The sequence below is a fragment of the Aphis gossypii genome, chromosome 3, assembly GCF_020184175.1.
Source record: "Aphis gossypii isolate Hap1 chromosome 3, ASM2018417v2, whole genome shotgun sequence".
In the NCBI taxonomy this organism is placed as follows: Eukaryota; Metazoa; Arthropoda; class Insecta; order Hemiptera; family Aphididae; genus Aphis; species Aphis gossypii.
This window is the reverse complement of record NC_065532.1, coordinates 40580276-40587379: the sequence shown is the minus strand read 5'-3', so window position 1 is coordinate 40587379 and position 7104 is coordinate 40580276.

Below are 7104 nucleotides of genomic sequence, written 5' to 3'. Positions count from 1 at the left end.
AAATAGCATATATATGAATAACAGACTACCTATATTAATTTTATTTTAGCCACAAAATAGTTTCCAAATTTTAGTGATTGTCGAGTTTTGTATCAATTTCAGCATACAAAAAAAAAAATATCAAAAACAGTAGACAATTTTAAATGGCTAAAGATAATTAAAAAAAATAATAATTTGAAATATAGGTACATTATACATAACTTTTATAAAAACTATTAAACTTAGTATTTAATAAAGTTTTCAATCGACTATGGTTATAAGTTTTAAAAAAACGAGAAAAAACAAAATGGAATTTTTTGCAATTGACGTACCAGCTAGATCCAATTTTCTATATTAAAAACCACCGTACCAAAGTCAAAAATTTAACTATTTTTTTAGGATCTTTACTGTTTTTTATGAGTTTATACAAAGAAAGTTTATAACAAGAAAAAACACAATCATCATTGTAAATCAAATACACACATCGCTCCTCTCTGCAGAATCTCAAGTCAAATATGTTTGTATTATTGTTTATCTCTGACAACCTCCCTATTTCACATATTAGATGAACATGATATACATAGATCGTAATTATAACATGTACATAATATTATATATTATGACCTATATAGATAATAAAAATTCAGCAAAAATCCGTTCAAACGGAGTTCTGTCACTGTAGCGTTTTGCAAGCCGATCCCGCACGTGCAGTATCATAATTTATTGTTTTAACTTAACCAGTTTCCGTACAATGTGTTTACGATTTGAGTCGCGTGAGCAGTTGGTGCGCGTGCGTGAACGCGCGTACGATGCGTCCCGTGACCACGGTCACGTACGCCAACCAACGATGTGAACACTGCACCCTTCGTGGGCCTTTCACACTGACTATGCGCTAAGCAGTTAGTGTGATGCGCCCGTAAAAGTGGCCATCGGCCCAACCCGTGGCCTGCGCACCTTGTTTTGTGTATTTATCTAAGCAGTCCTGCAGCTGCACCGATGCTGCACTTATTGTACCATATTATTGTAACGACAAGGCTTGTCATAGTTCAATAATCGTAAAAATATCACGACTCTGGTCGGAGGATATAGGGTAGCAGACGAACTGAACTGTGTGCAGGTTGCACGCTTGCGCTATGTTATCACGACTGTGCTTCGTCGTTGTCGTTACCTATACCGTATCAGAATTTTCCAGCATTCGCCATTTTTAATAGCTAATTTCATAAATTTTCAAAAAAAAAATAACCAATGGAGTATACGGTTTTACTGATTTACAGCAATTTATAAAAATCAAAAAGCCATATTATTTTGACATTTTGTGTACCTAAATTGTAAAAAATAGTCGAAAATAAAAAAAAATAGTCGAAGTTAGTTATCTATTAAGATCATAATCGTTTTTTTCATAAATACAGATAATATAAGATTCATCTTCCCCAATCGACCCATAATTTTTTACAGTGGCATAGGTAGTCACAAATAAAATAAAATAATTGGAAAAAATATTGTAGTAAAAAACCACGGTTTTTAGGTACTTATAAGCGTTTTAAGCAATTATAACTTATTAGTTATTACAAAATTGGTATACTGTAGGTATTAAAATTTCAAAATACTTTATTTTATTTTTATTACTTTTCTGTGAAAAGTGAAAACACTCCAAAAATACACTCATTGGTCATTACTAGGATTCGGAAGTTTAAGACCTTCAAATGTTTAAAAAATGACCTAAAAATGCAAATGTGACCTAAAATGTTAAAAAATGATTATAAAAAATTACAAATAATTGTTTACAATTATTAATATACGCATGTATAAAAACTTACAAATTACAAACTACTATTATTATTATTTACAATTTAAGCTTGTTTGATGTTGTCAACATTATTACATTAAAAGAACAACGATTATCTGACAGTAAATATTTATATTTTTAAAAACTTCTTTCCAGATCCACCTAAGTGGTTGGAGCAAATTCGAAATTATTTAATTATCCAAATTTTCATCACTAAAGTCATTAGGAAAATACTTGTTTGTAGATCCTCCGCCATTAAAACTAGTAGAAATAAGTAAAAATGTAAAAAAAAAATAACCTATAGAGTAAAAAATACAAAATAAAAATAAGTTATTTGGATTTATTTGCTACTAAAACACATTTTCAGCTAAGAAAGTATTGTCTACAAAGTTTCAAAACAAAAAAATGTAAAATTCATTAACTTCCGGGACCTAGTTACATGTATAACGAAAGTGTTTAACAGATAATATGGTATAATACGTTGTTGGATGATTACAAATTACGATTTGTAGAATGTATGATTTAATTATTTTAATTTACATAACTATATAGTATTTTATTATAATATATATAGTCATTGACCAATGTCAATTGTCATATACTCGAGTTTGAATAATGTATATAAATCGTTTTTAAGTTTTTAGATGTTTAAACGTATTACTATTTTAATGTTCGACATGATTGTACATAATAATAGGTTTTAGTTAAACGTTATTAAAATATTTTATTTAATGCTTACCATATTAAAATCAACAACAATATGGAATCTTTTTCTTTTGTTCATAAATTCAATTGTCATTTATGATCTTGACATAATTAACCGCGCTTTGCGATGTAAGAACTAGCTATGAAATTTGCTTAAAATTTGTTGATCTATTGGCTATTTGCAATATATTATCCTTGAGTTTTTAACAAGTATTATTTTAGATGTTAAATTATTAAATTATTATTTTATTTATTTTATTTTTATTTTAACTTCTGAAAGACTATAAAATAAAAATGAAGTAATATTTACTTATGGATAAAAATATATCGTTATGATGATAACTATATGATAGTCTGATAAGTAATTAATAAAATATTCATAAATACCTACGGTGATCAAACTATTGAAATAATCATAATAATTATACAAAATCACACGTCCACAATATTTAATATTTACGTTAGGAGTTTAGGTGAGTATAATATATTATGAATTTCAGAAATTAATAAATAATTAATAAAAAAAAATAGGTAATAAATATTTATAAATAATAGATAGCAATGAAATATTTTGGAAAACAAATATTTTTGTTAACACAGGTTAATCAACTTTAAATTGCTATTATATCTATAAGGTACAACAAATTTTCATAAAAATGCTATTTTAAATAGAATAAACAAATGAAAAAACTTAAATTTTAAATGTAATGTATATTATTGGATGTCTCATACCCATGACGTAGATAAAATCACAGACATGATATTTTGTATTTATTTTTTGATAGAAATAAGCTAATTTTTATTTACAATTAATGGTATTTTTATTTTTTTCATTTATTTATTTCAATAATTTGTTTAATTTTTTTTATTATTTCTGTTATAATAAGTCTTAAAGTTGTATAAGTCTTGTTTTGAAGCCTTATATTTATATATTACATTATTATCTATAAATAATATTATTTGTATTTAAAATATTCTTTCTACTATAAATTGTTATTAGTTAATTTGGTTATTCTATCAGCGTAATGGACAAATTAAATTGAGTATTTTTTCAATATTATAATGTTTAATGACTATGACGCGCATACACTATATACATATAATGTGTTATTACTTATTTGATCCGAGACTTGTATTAATAATGTTATTTTAATTACTTATTATAAATATGCGTACGTGTGTTATAAATGTTATAATATTATAATGATATATTATGATAATTATTTTATTTTTCCCAACAATAATTTGTTTTGTTTTTTTTTTGTTGTACAAAACAGATATTTAATATTATGTTTACGTTGCACTATTGGCCCATTCTACCAGTATTCAGTAAATTTCAGTGGTGTGTTAGGATATTGTAACCTTCTCCCCGCCTGAAAATTGTAAAATAATAAAAAATAATATTACATTTTTAGATTACTAATAGATAAACTATTAAATTCCTGCAAGACCATAAAATATTGTTTAATGTACAATGTATAGGTATAACTGACTAGCAATTAGCAATATTTTACTACACTGGCGTCCGACTAAGCAAACCAGAATATTTATATGATACAGCTGATAATGTATAATAAACTAATAACAACACCGATTGTTATATTGACATCTTACAATTCCCAATTTAAGTGCATTTTTGATTAATAATATTATCCATATTGAAATGTTAATGCAGCCAGTTTGTGGTTCGTAGCGATTACATCGATCACGGAACGATTGTTGTAGTGCTGTGATTTTTATATTAGCGTATTTATTTGATAACTTGAATAAAATGAGTAAAGACTAAAGAACAACATTGTTAATAAATAAACTTTCCAAAACATTAAAACAAAAAATGAATATACATTATACATTAATAATTTAAAAAATATAAATACTTATAATATATATTTATACTTTTGCTATAAGCGAAACAAAAATTAATAAAATATATATAGTTACAATAAAAAACAAATAAAATAATTCAAGACAATTTTATTAATTGCTATGTATTTTTTTAACCCTCCCGAAAAAAAACAAATTTCGGAAGCATTTCCTACTGCATTCTACTCACCTATTTTATTTCAATTAATTACTGTAGTCTATAATATAGGTTATATATAAGGAATAAAGATTTATAATGATCATAACGTATTTACTATCATCACAAAAGGAATAGATACACAATTAGAAATATTTAATGACACAATATTATACTAACAAGTATAACTGGCTAGGTTCACATGGACACACGTACCTACAGTGTACACGCGCTTCTACTCGCGGAAATAGAATCTTACGTCGTTTTCGTTGTCTACGCGCGCCATGTGAACGATGTATAGGAAACTCGCATATCTAAATACGCGCGTTCATGTGAACCTAGCCTAAGAATAGACTATTAACCATGAATATTATTAAGAGGATTTCAAATAGATATTTTATTATACACAACACATATTTATCCATCTGTTGTCCATTGTATAAATTAAACCAAGTCACCGTCGTACCTATAAGTATTTAATATATAAACTGCAGTGGCGTGCCAAGGATTGTGAAAATGTTAATTTTTATCATCGATTTGGGCGTTTGAAGAAACCTGTTTCTGATTGTTTCAAGATATTTTTCATTTTTCATTTTACATGATTGTTTTGTAAGAGAAGGGTTATACTATCTGCAAATTTCAAAAATAAGCTTGCATATTCAGTTATTCACAAACGTGGCGTACTTACATTATTCTTGAAAGAAGTTTTTTGAAAATCTTTATTTTTACTCGAATATGATTGTTTCGTGTTATTTTTATTCGTCGGAGATAATGAAGACAATAGAACGTAATAAAAATGCTAATATAAAAGTACATAAGTCATCTAAAAAATGTATATATATTTTATAATTGAGAGAGAATATTAATTTATGGTGTGGTATATTTTCTATATAGTTACAACCATAATAGCTTCCTTCCTCTGGGCTCTGCAGGTCATTTCGCTGAATATATCAATAGCATTTCTGAAAGCAATTTGAACTTATTAAAAATTTAACTTTACTATAATAACTTGAGATAGATTTTAGAACGGTGTTAAATTGTATATAATTTCACTTTTGTAATTATTGTATGTATTAGGGTACGTTCTCTAAATAAATTATAAAGAAAATAATAACATATATTATATTTATATGTAATCACAATAAAGGAAAACTGTGTGAAATCATTCTAAGCAAATCTCATGAATAATTCCAATCAGTTTCAGAATCTTACCGGATGTTTTCCTTAATTATGTATAGATAAATCAGTAGGTAAGAGAGTTAAAATTCTTAACCATCTAATCTACTTCAAGTTAGTACTTAAAAGTACACACTTTTAGAGAAAAAATCATATTTGTACATTTGCGATATTTTTGTAATGTAGGGAATTTCTCACTGGGAATAAAATATCAAGCATGAAAAAATTTAAAAATCTAATAAAAGAATCTATAATAAAATGACTAAGTTTGCAGTCAGGTAATAAATTTATAAAAATTACAATAAAGATCAGGCATATCGCACATGGAAGTTATGCATTATGAGTATAATTATAATATTATGATAGAATAGATGGTGCACACGTCATAATACTGAATATTATAACTGTGCACACAATCAGACTCGTCTACTCTTAATATTGCCTATATAAAACTCCTTAAAAACGGATTGTTTGCTTTGATCGCCCTTTCTATATTGGTGATAACTCCATTGTTTTATCGAACTTATTGTCATCTTTTATGGTTATAATATGTTTTGAACTTTTTTAATATGATTTTTTTTATAACGATTCGATAAGTTAATATTTAAATCGAATATTGAAAAATGTTTTTTGTAGTCGTTATAAGTATTCTACATACCTAAAATGTCGACCTTATCAGAACACTCAATTAGCAATCAACGTTGATTTTCGAAAATAAAAATAGTAGAAAACTTGATGTTTGGGATAGTTGTTATAAGTGCCTGTGCAAATAAAACGGTTGAAAATGTATAATATATGCTTATTTTATTACGATATTGTTTTTCATTCGACGCGTTTTGAATAGGACCATAACACAGAAATAGAACCCAATTTGTTTGTACAGTCAATTTTTTTTAAGAAATCGCTTGTGTAATTAATAATAACGATAACTGCAGTCATAAAAAAAAATAACGGACTAAAAGTGTCACGAAATTGAAATGCAAACTACGTGTTAATCAAACATATTGATACCAATATGATTATATTGTTTACATTTTAAAACCATATTAGGTATGACGTACGTTTAAAAAATATTTTATCATATAGATACACATAATACAATACATCGAAATTGTTATCATGACTATTAAATGCATATAACAATATGTTATTATGGTATATAATCCAACAAATCGATGTACAATAATATTATTATAATATAATATATGACCAATTAGGATAATAATATTGACAAACAATGCCGGTCATTGACGTAGTTTATGTGAAAACATGAGCGAATAGCGAGGATATAAATTATATTCAATATTTATTATAACTCGTGTGAGCATTATAATATATTAATTATTAAAAATAAAAATATTAATTATAGAATTTTACATTTAAACGCCATAATAAAATCTGAAAAAAATAAAATATAGTTATAGATATTTGATATCTG